The 10,996-nt window shown below is 42.2% G+C and overlaps 1 long non-coding RNA gene across 1 annotated transcript; it reads right to left on the reverse strand.

The window, feature by feature from the left end:
• Positions 1-284: 284 nt before the first annotated feature.
• LOC116653893 lies at positions 285-5,061 on the reverse strand. Its single transcript, XR_004308490.1, has 3 exons — positions 3,893-5,061; positions 1,701-1,790; positions 285-901 (listed from the first exon to the last, which is right to left on the reverse strand). It is a non-coding gene; the product is annotated as an uncharacterized LOC116653893 (long non-coding RNA).
• Between the last annotated feature and the right edge of the window lie 5,935 nt (positions 5,062-10,996).

Below are 10,996 nucleotides of genomic sequence, written 5' to 3' on the forward strand. Positions count from 1 at the left end.
CTTTAGGGCTTCCAAAGGGCTGGAAACTACAGCACCAAGGGCAAGCTGCATGCTTAGGCAAGGGAGCAATGGAACCATCTGAAGTCAGCGTTGCCCATAGGAACTCTCTCATGTGAGGCTGCTCCAGGGCTCTCAGCAAGTACAGTTTGACATTTGAAAAATGCATGTTTCTCTAAACAAAATTCCAAACTCCATCCTAATACATCTTACTAGAAAAAAAAAATATATGATTTGCTGACATAAAAACAATAAAATTACAATAATTTATTTGGAATGAGGTGAAAACAGCCAATATCTCCTGACATTTATGTAAGTATCATCGAACTAGTTACTGTGATCCACACAGTATAACTATGTTATGGGATTTCTCTACAGGAAATGATAATGTTATGAATAGATCAGTGCCATTTCAGTTTTACTACTTGGTAAGTGCAGAAATCTGCTGCAGCAGCAAACAATAAGTTCTCCAGTGGTCTATTCCTTGGGAGTGAGCATTCCAGCAGACACCTTGCTGCATGAGCAGCAGGGACTTGCCCTACTGTGCAGTCCTTGTGCATAGTCTTGCTTCCATGGAAATGAGCCAGTTCTTTTTATAATCTTTGGGTGACTCTATGCAGAAATGCTGTGATATTGCTACAGTATCACTGTGCCAGTAGCTGACTCCGGTGCTTTTGTTTCAATAGCTCTTCTTCATACTGCACAGAAGGTGTGTATTCTGTAGTATCCAGTCTTTTCCATGCAGACTCTGAGCAGATCTAATTTCTACTTAGTGGAGAAGATCTGATAAAGACAGGTGTAGGTTAAACATTTCCATCCCATTGTCCCCTGAATTTCTAGCATGGAATAGTGACACTTGGATTCCATTTAATGTCTCCACCAACTGCAGAAGACCTATAAAAAGCTACGCAAACATAAAATATGTGAAATAATTGCAGACATGGCTGACGTATCTGTAAGTATTCTCTCAGCCAAGCCCTGCACAGCTTCCAATTCCTTAGCTTATGAAACAAGATACCTTTGTGAACAAGCTACCTCCTCATGCGGGTGCTGGTAGAGCATGCTCTACACTGGCAGGTGAATTGGCCATAGGGGGGTGTCTTGATGGCAGTAGGTGGGTGTGCTTACCCCCAGCCCTGAGCCCCACACATGCTCTCACATCCAAGGTATGGGAGGTCGATCTGTTGGTAAAGTTGCCCAATGATGGGACAGAGAAATGATGCTGCTGACTGAGGGTACAGAGTACATACAGCATTGTAGGCCATCTGTCAGCAAAGCTGTACATGGGATCTGGGATCCTTCAGCAGGTTGAGCTCAGGGTCCTACAGTCCTTCCTATTCCAACATGACCACAAGCACAGAAGAGTGCTGGCTTCTGTAACGTAATGTGAATGCTCTAATGTTCTTTTTAAGCTTACAATTGCACCACAGAATAAAATTAGACCACATTAAAAATTAAGTTCGTGCTAAATTTCAATTACATGAGTAATCTCTGTGAAGATTTAAGTACTTTGCAGAACTGGGATCTTAAAAACCTTGTTTTTCTGGGAAAGAGTTTCCCTACTTCATCTGCAAAGTTAACTAGATCCACTAACATGGGAACAATGAAGCAGCTCAACTTATTCCAAGTAAGGACAGCAGTGTGCAGCACGCAGTTACACTATGATACAGTATGATCTTTAAACACCAAAGTGATTATGTTACCGGCAAAAATAAAGATGTTCCCATCTCTCCCTCTCCCAAAGAAGATAGTTGAAAAGAAACTGGATGTTTTTACTTCTGCCTTTCTCCGGGCTATGGCCAAACATGAAAAGAGGTAGCATAAAAGGTGTTATAGAATGTGTGAAGTAACAAGGTAGAGCTGAAGTGTTGTCTCAGATTTAACTCTCAAGTCTTTGCTGAGATAAATCTTGAATTTGTTTTTAATTTCTGTTAATTGGAAAGTGTCAATGTTAGTGTTTTCAATTATAAAGAAAATGTTTGGTTTGACATATTTACTAAGATCTTATATCAACAGCCTGTCTAATTTGTTAATAGTTACCATAGCAACTTCACAATTTTCCTCTCTATCATCATTTGCAGCCTTTGGTCACATCATTTCGAAAGTTTGGTTTCTGTGTTGGCATAGCTTACTTGCAGATTTATTCCTACCTTTCTTTTTCTTTAAAGGGCTACTCATGTTTCTGCAGAAGAGTCAAAGTTTTCAGCAACTGAAAGCAAACTTGCTGCCATTCTTAAAGCATTACACAGGCAGTGGCTAAAACAGTGGGCTGGGACCGAGCAGAACATGAGCTGAGTTCATGATTTGTGCATAACTTTGTTTGAGAACCTTGAAAAGCTTCAGGGCTGAACTGGGTGAATACCAGGTTTAGCCTTGAATGTCTGTGGCTTTAAATTCTTTATAATTGTTTAAATGGATAACTCTTTCTGTGGGTAACTGTTTTTTTTTTTTTCCCCTTTGCTCTCTGTTGTGTATATATAGTCCAGCCAAAAAAATTCTCTTCTGTACAAAGGTGTAGCACCCACTTCAGGTGATCCCTACTTCCACCTCCTCTCTGGGTGGTTCTCCACCTCTCAATCCAAGTTCCAGTTACTGAATATACAATTTCTCCCTGTGATGTTATCATGCAGTTGAGATCATTGTTAATACCCAGGATTCATTGTCAAAGGTTACTGAAGGGGGAAGACTTGGCAGTAATTAAAGAACACATCTGAATGGCTTTTGCTAAATTACTTATGTCTTGGGATAGTCATTTCTTGTCATCTGAGAGAATCCAAGCTCACTGACCTCCATGGGATGTGCTGTCCAGATTTCTCTGTCTGGGCTGTTGTTTTTGTTGTTGAAGGTGAAGTAAAGGTGGTAGTTGTGTTTTGTTTATTTTTGTTTAGCTATTATTGGTAATTATGGGTAAGAAAGGGTTTAATAATTAATCTGAGAGATTCACAAATTTTTTACTTGGATACATGCCAGCAATGAATGGATGGCTGCAGCTGAAAGTAAATATCTGAAGCAAATAAATGGCACCGTCAGTAGGCTTTGCTTGTTGTTTCACCTCAAATGATTCTTTCTTTGGCTCAGTTCCACTCCTCAGGGTGACAGGACACTCAATCCCTCGAGTCCTTATGTTTTTCAGCCTTCCTCCCCCAAATGTGTTAGTACTTAGATCTAAGTAATGCACTTCCATATACATAGTGCTTCTGGCGCATCCCACAAAACCCCTCTGTATTAATTTACTCTTGCCTTTTATTCTGTGTCCTTTCATCTATGCCTGCCATCTTCCAATAATGACCTCAACATCCATCCACCTCTTATCTACTCCATCTACTTCTCTCAAAATATTTTTGTGCTTTTAGACAAAATGGTCAGAACATGGTTATATAAACTCAGCTCAGCCACGTGGACAATCTTATTCTAATGATCTGGATTTGCTTTAAAGCTTTTGATTTAACAACATTTAACCATTTTTTTTGCAAGTAGAAACGTGTGAAGTCCAGAAATAGTTACAAATGCGTAGAATTTTTCTTCATATTTTTTCTTTATATATTTGTACCGAACTTCTTAAGGTTACTTTTAATAAGTAGCATAATAAGAAGAAATAAACATACACTTGGGGCACCCTTTTCACCCTAAAAAAGATAATAATTTTAAAGAAAAGTAATGCTTCTGGGAGCATTTGAAGGCAAGTCAAATATCCTGCACTAAGTGTTGTACCTGTTAGTACATGTCACAGTGAACTTCTATTGCATGGTGATTTCTTATTGGCCTCCCACTGACACATTAGTTAAATCAGAAAACTGAATGAGTCTTGCTTTACCAAGATTAGCAGGACTGACAGAATAGTGAGGTGCTGTGTCTTAGAAAGGTATGGTGCTTGAGGAAAGAAAACCGGACTGACCTCAAACTGCACTGCCTGTTGCTCACTGATTCTGTCCTTCCCCTGGCAGAAGGCCATCTCAGCATCATTGCAGTCCTCCAGTGGATGCTGCTATGGACACGGGCAGAAAAGAGCCAAGTGTGAGACAGAGAAAAGGCAAAGACAAAAAAAGGGAAACCCTTGAATGAAACAAAGAACAAAAATGTGATGGGTGCTATGGGTACTAAAGGAACAGCTCTACAATTTCAGCTTAAGTCCTGCCACAAACAAGATTTTCTCTTCCAAAAGCATTGAAAAAGCCTCTAGTCTTTAAATAGCTGAATGTTACATCTGCAAATCATCTGTGGAAATAATCCATCTGTATTTTTAAAATGAAGACATATTATCCTCATATGTATCAAGAGCTCAAGCTTTAAACTGTTCCTCTACAGCTGTATTCTCCTCCTCTGAAAGAACAGCCAAGAGTGAAAGGAGATGGATGAACTCTGGTCTGGTTTGCGTGTGTGTTGTAAAGTGCTGCTCTGGGATGGACACAGAAGAGCATCTGAGTATTTTAACAGATCTGATCTTCTTCCTGAAAATCTTCATTCTTACAGCTGCTTTCCCTTTAAAATCCTCACACAGGAAATACTTTTCATGTGCTTTGAAATCTGTTTCCTCCTTCACCCTCGCTCTAAAGCACTTCTAGGGATTTGCTGGTTAAAAGTCTGCAGTAATTACTTCTGTTGCTACAGAACTGTGATAGATGAGTCTGTGTGTAGCTCTCATACAGATTCACCACAAAAAAGTACTGTTCGTTTTCTCATATTCATGGATGTTTTGAGGGTTGTTTTCTGAATGTAAAATCCCACAGCACTCCATGCATCAGGTCTTGTAATTTTGTGTCTCAGAATAATATTGACAAAAAGGTTTGACATGGCTCAGCTGGCCTCCCACCGAGGAGAGGGCTCTGTGCTCTGCCCCTGTGCAAAATGTTACAGGCTGGAGTAGTGAGAGCAGTGCCAGCTGCAGAAAGCAGCAATGTAGAGCCTGTGAAATGGGCAGTGCAGCCTCAGAGATCTGCCTGGGAATAATCAGTTCCTTGAGCCATCCATGTCTCTCTTTGCTGATATGCCCCAGGCAGGGCTGAGCCACAGTGGAGAGTTGGTCCCCTGCCCTCCCCGAGAGCAGAGCTCGCCCACCCGCTGGGCCCTGTCGGTCACCACCCAGATATGATGCTTTGCATATGATGTCACAACAGAGAGAACCTAACGGCAGAGGACTGGGTTTGTGGAGTAACAGAGAGGGGCAAGGGCAGCCTATGGTTTGGCTGTTGATCAGATCTGCTTGCATTGTGGTGCTTTGGTAGCAATGGAGATGAGAGCTCACATGTTGACACTCCAGCTCATCCATACGATCCATCAGCCCGGTGCCAGGCAGCACACAGGGCTCCTCAGAGGTGAGTTTGTTGGTACTGGTGTGCAGTTGTGCCCCATGTCCCAGTAGTTGCCTGGTCTCATTCACTGCCCAGGCTGCCTTAGGGCTGCCATGCTGAGGGCACAGCCATGTAGGTGGGGCCAGCAGCTCCTGCTGCCCTTCAGTCTATTTGATCTCAAATTGATTAGTGGGTTTTTGTGTTGTTGGTTTGTTCTTTTTTTTCTTCTTCTTCTTTTTTTTCCTTTTTCCTTTTTTTTCTTCAAAAAAAAAAAACAAACAAGTGTAGCAAATTGATTTGCAAATTAAGGTAAATCTAGGCAGCCTGCTGCATTATCCATCATTTTGTGAATAAAGTGGACATGTATTGATTCATATTGTATCCTCCTGTTGTGGTTAGCAACTCAAAAGTCTCTGTGACTGGGTAGTAGGTGTTCTGTTCTTGAAGATGTAAGTTCTTGAGGCTTTTTGTAGCTTGTTATGTTGGTGATTGCCTTGTGTCACACCCTTTCATGTTGCATCAGTTCCTCTACCAATGTGACTCAAGGTCAGCAAAATAATACGAGATAGTGGTAAAACTGGAAGGTAAATAGGCCTGTCTTTGGATGAAATATTGCACCTTCTATGAGCTCAGATAGCGTATGGTCAATCCTAGTTTAAGGCAGATAGTTTGGATTCTGTTATTGGCTAAAAGTGGGTAATTTTCTCTAACCTTGAACCATCGATGGAGGCTGAATGCCGGCCCTCTCTGTCTCTAATTGGTGCACTGCAGATGTGGCCAGTGGTTTTGTATGATATTTTTCCCTCTCAGAAAAGATAAAGGAAAAATGTTACTGCATAACAATAGTCATTCCAGCTCCATCCTCAGCTTCCCACTACTGCCCAGGCAGCCTGAAGGAGCCCCTGTGTAAAGGAGGGGGAATCTGTCCCTTTCTTTCAGCAAAAGAACAGGAAATTGGGCAGAATGGTTACCTTGAATGCATGCTGCAAATGGAAAATGGTTTGCAATGATGCTTCTCCCATTAGGGGGAATTCAGGAACAATTTGTAATGTAGAAGTCATTTCTGATGATTGCTTACTTATTATTTTTTCTGCTGCATGTACATTAGCAAGCATTTTTAATACATGCACAGTGGGTTCTTTGGGGTCAGGTTGATTTGTTTGAGCATTTGTTTTGTTTCATTCAGGGATGAGGTAGGAGGGAAAACTGTTTGTTTGCTGTGGTCACGGATTTGAAATAATGTAAACACATCTAATGGACTCAGTAGCACACCTAGGTCCCCACAGCCCAGCAACATCCAGAACCACACCTTCAAGAGTCAGGTTGCTTTTTGAACTTAGTAGAACCCAATTTCATCCCCTTTTTTACCCTCAGTCAAAACAGACTTCACAGAAACCTTCCCAGCAGACAGTCAGTTCCTCAGCCTTTATGGGAACCACCTGACATTTCCCACCTGGACCTGATAATTGAAAAGAGCTGGCTGGCACTGAGCCTCATGGCTCTTTATGAGGCAGACCACCCCCAAAACTCATGCCTTCTCCTCAAAGCAAGATAGTTTCTAGAGGAGGAAAAAAACTTTTAAATGGGAGATTGCAAACACTATAAAAAATACATAGCTCCAAAAACACGTCTATGTTTTCAGAAGCTGTGAGATCTTCACAACTGTCTTTTGGAACACAGACATATACAGCGTCTGTGCCTGCATATCTGTGTACACACAGACACACCTGCCTGACTGCACCAAACAGGTTCCCATGGGGGAGCATCAGGTGGAAAAGCAGGAATCGTGTAATCCTCCTGGTGCTTCAGGAATACAGATTTGTACCTGCTTATCTCTTTCCATTACCTTTCTCCTCCACCCCTGGAGGTACCCAAGGCCATGCTGGATGGGGCCCTGGGCAGCCTGAGCTGGTGGTGACAGCCTGCCCACGGCAGGAGTTGGGAAAGAATGGGCTTTAAGATCACACAGAATCACAGAATGACCCGGGTTGGAAGGGACCTCAAGGATCATGTAGTTCCAACCCCCCTGCCTAGCAGGGCCACCAAACATACACCTTTACTAGATCAGGTTGCCCAGAGCCCCGTCCAACCTAAGCCATTTTATGTGGAAGAGTTCAGAAAAGCAGAGCCTGAGTGATTAAAAGGTAGTAAAATTTATTCAGAGCTGTCCCACTCATTCCCTGTGTTTCTGAATCTTCTCAGCAATGACTTTCCTGGCACCAATATAAATGGGGAATGCTGTTCTTTGGTTCTAGGAGAGCAGTGTTGCCTTATTTTTTGTAACCTGCTTGTTTTCCCATGACAGTCTTGGGGTTCTGCTCTTTGTATGGACCTCTGTATGCTCAACAAGGAAAAAAAAGACATGAATTCTTTATATCTTTATACATAAATCATATATAATGAAGAGTTTTCTAGAGTTAGAAAACACCCAGTTCTGATCTTGGTAATATTCCTCTAAAATACCCAGGACCAAAGAAAAGGACAGATTTAACTGGGCTGTTTGCTAACTCTTGAGAAAGAAAAAAAGAAAAAAGCAACATAAAGAATGCAGCTGAAAGTCAGTTAAGATGACTTTCAAAGTGCAAAGAAGACAGGAGGTCACTAGTCAACAAAATGGCATTTTGGCTGTAAAGAGTCTTTATTGCACCTTGCTCCTGTATCACTTGAGGAGTGATAAAGGCTCTTTTCAGTGGGAATGTCAGCTTTGCTCATCTCTGTTGGTTTTTTGTGTTTTTTTTTTTTCACCTTGTTGTAAGTACTTCTGTGCTGTGATTCTTCCACAGAGGGGACCTGAGCTCTCTGTGAGTCACTGGCTCATATAACTTTGCCTCACATCATTTCTTTTCTAGGCCGTAAACCCAGAATATCCTTTAGGTTATGTGTGAAGATGAAAAGTTTTTTCCCATCCTTGTAACCCCTTTCCCACTAATTCAGGCTATTGCATGAGACTTTGTGAAGGTATCACAGAGCAGAGCTCATTGGGATGTGTCTGCACAGTGATATTTGCTAAAAACACTGGTAAGAGAGGAAGTTGGTATGTGATGGAGATTCTCAGATATCCCTCACTGGGATATCTCCGTTCTTTTTGCTGGCAAAGTCAACAATGGCCACTTGTTCCTTTTTTCTTTTTCTTTCTCTTTTTTTTTCCCCCTAAAGGAAATGAAATGTAAAAGATATGTTAGCACAGTCTTAAGACTGAGATTTAGATGTGTTTTTCAGTGTTACAGTTCCCACAGCATTCATAATTCAATGCCCTTTCTACTGTAAGGCATAAAAATTAACATCCGAGTGTATACAGAATATATTACCATTGCACTGTGAGAAATACTGTGGCAATTTAAGAACAGCGTTAGGTTGTGCCTACACCAAGCTCCTGGATGAGTGTGTCACTCAAAGCATTACTGTAGAAGTTGCTTGATTCAGGCTCATGTTTACAGTCCCGGGCTATCAAGGTTTCATTACCTGCTTGGCATCAGCAGCACATGATGTGGGATTTTTTGTTTCTTGGGGATTGCTTAAGTGCTTAAAATCACATGCCAGCTTAAATACCAACCTCCTCAGCTCATGGCCATTTCCACTCCAGGGTTATTTGAGCAGCTGCGTATATCTTCTGAATCTTTCACTTTTAAAGCAAAAATTTCCTGTCCTTGCTGACTCTTTATGTTTAAAAATTAATTTTAATAAAGCTTGAGCAAGAAAACGGCTCATTGTTTTTGAGAATAAGGTGAAGGAAAAAGGTCGCTTTTCCCGTTATAAAAATTGCATGTGACTGTTATTGAACAGCTCTAAAGCCACAGTGGCGAGGCCAGGAAGCTCTGCTTTGGCAGGACGACAGGTGCAGGGGGAAGAGGGGCCTTTAACTGTTCCGGTAAAAATGCATTTTGCATTGCTTAGCACTCGGAAACCATTGCTCACTCATACTCTATAGTCCTTCAGCAGAGACCTTCTTTTTCCGCTGATACTCCTGCAGCAAATGGGCTCCATGGGTAGGGGGCAATGACTCAATTAATGGCTCTGGGAAAATGTGATAGATTTATGTACTGGAAGACGCAGTGTTGTGTGTTGCTGTACTCACTTTTACTACTACTTCAACTCTTTCCTCCACTCTTAATCTACTGTGGCATCAGACCTTCTGCTAAGTGTGATTTTACACTCCATAACCATGCCTAGCATGTTACTCTAGTTAAAAGGGTATGAAATATGGCAAAGTGAAAATTTCTGGAGATTGCTGCTCTAGCAGACAGAACCTGAAAGTACTTGCAAAATAAAGACAGCAGCATCAGGTCAGGGTTGTTTCCTTTTGTGCATCAGCAACTGTATGGAAACTCAGATCCACAGATGTGGCTGTTAGCAGTTTGTAGAGCAGTCAGTGATTGTATACATGATGTACAAGACATGGAAGCCCAGGATTTTTGAGCAGAGCTTATTACTGTAGCAAGTGGAGCCAGCTGGTGCTCTACTCAGAGGACTGGTGGTTTCTGCATCTTTTATTACCACAAAATGCATACTATAGCCAGAAACACCTCTGTCTGGACTAACTTCATTTGTTCTTCTGACCTCTTTATCCTTGAAGTGTATGAATATCCTGGGGAATGTGCACACTTGGCAGCTGAGGAGGCTGGATGTGCGTGATGTTGGGTTGTGCTGGCGGTCTGGGCAGTGGCTGAGCCTGGGCCGCTGGAAGGGATTTCCTGATCCCACAGAATGCACTGCATGGACAGCGTGAGGCTGGGCACTGAGCTGCTGTGGGGAGCTCAGCCACTGTGAAATATGCTGCCACTTGCTGTGTGGGTGTTAGCCTCATCTGGGCCTGGCTGGAAGGAGTGAGGGTTAAGGAGAAAGCTCAAGCACTTCTCCAGAGGGTCATCTTGCTGTGCATTCAGTACAGCAACTGTGAGAATGCAGTGTGTGGGAGCTGTTGGGTCTTGGTACATGATGGCGTGAACCCTTTCCCATCTGAAAAAGTAGCTTCTTCTGTAACAATCACCAGCAAACAAATAACTCTGATGTTTCTCTATGCATTGTTTGGTAAACTGGAGTATTTAATATTAAGATAGTGAGTAGTTAACAGTTTTCATTTAGACTTCTCTGCAAATAGGATAGAGGATTTCAGCCATCTATAGACTGAGGAGTTCACAAACACATGAGCAAATGGTGCTTTTCTACAGTGGGATACAATGTTTCTGGAATTGCAATAGCGTATGAATTTAATATCTCCAAAAATAACACTTTCATTACTGGGTGGATATAAAAAATCTGGATTTCTCGGAAAGGGCTGAGAGCATGACAGTTTACAAGAGCAGGCTCAGAAGGAGGTTTGTAGAGCTGTAGTTTCCTCTGGCGACACCCCAGAGCTTGCTCCTGACCATAGTTTTACATACAGCTTTTAATAAATGCCAATTTGAACCCTCTGAAGGCTGATAAAAGCACTGATTGTCATTTGGGTTGTTCAGAGTATCAGCTGCAGTAGGCAAGGCCCAGCCTTCCGTGCCCAACAGCTGGTAGAAGAGCCAGATGCTTCAAGAGCTCCTGTGCTCCAGTGGCTGAGCACAAGGGAAGGCTCTCCAAAGAAGCTCACACTGTGGCACCTTCACAGCAAAGACAGGGAGGCTCCAGAGCCCACTCAGCTTTCCAGGAAACCGAATCAGAGGGGATTGTTGTAGTCAGGCAGAAATCTCATGGCTACAGATGAGAACGGTGTACATCTCATT

Source organism: Coturnix japonica, chromosome 10 (genome assembly GCF_001577835.2).
Source record: "Coturnix japonica isolate 7356 chromosome 10, Coturnix japonica 2.1, whole genome shotgun sequence".
NCBI classification, from domain to species: Eukaryota; Metazoa; Chordata; class Aves; order Galliformes; family Phasianidae; genus Coturnix; species Coturnix japonica.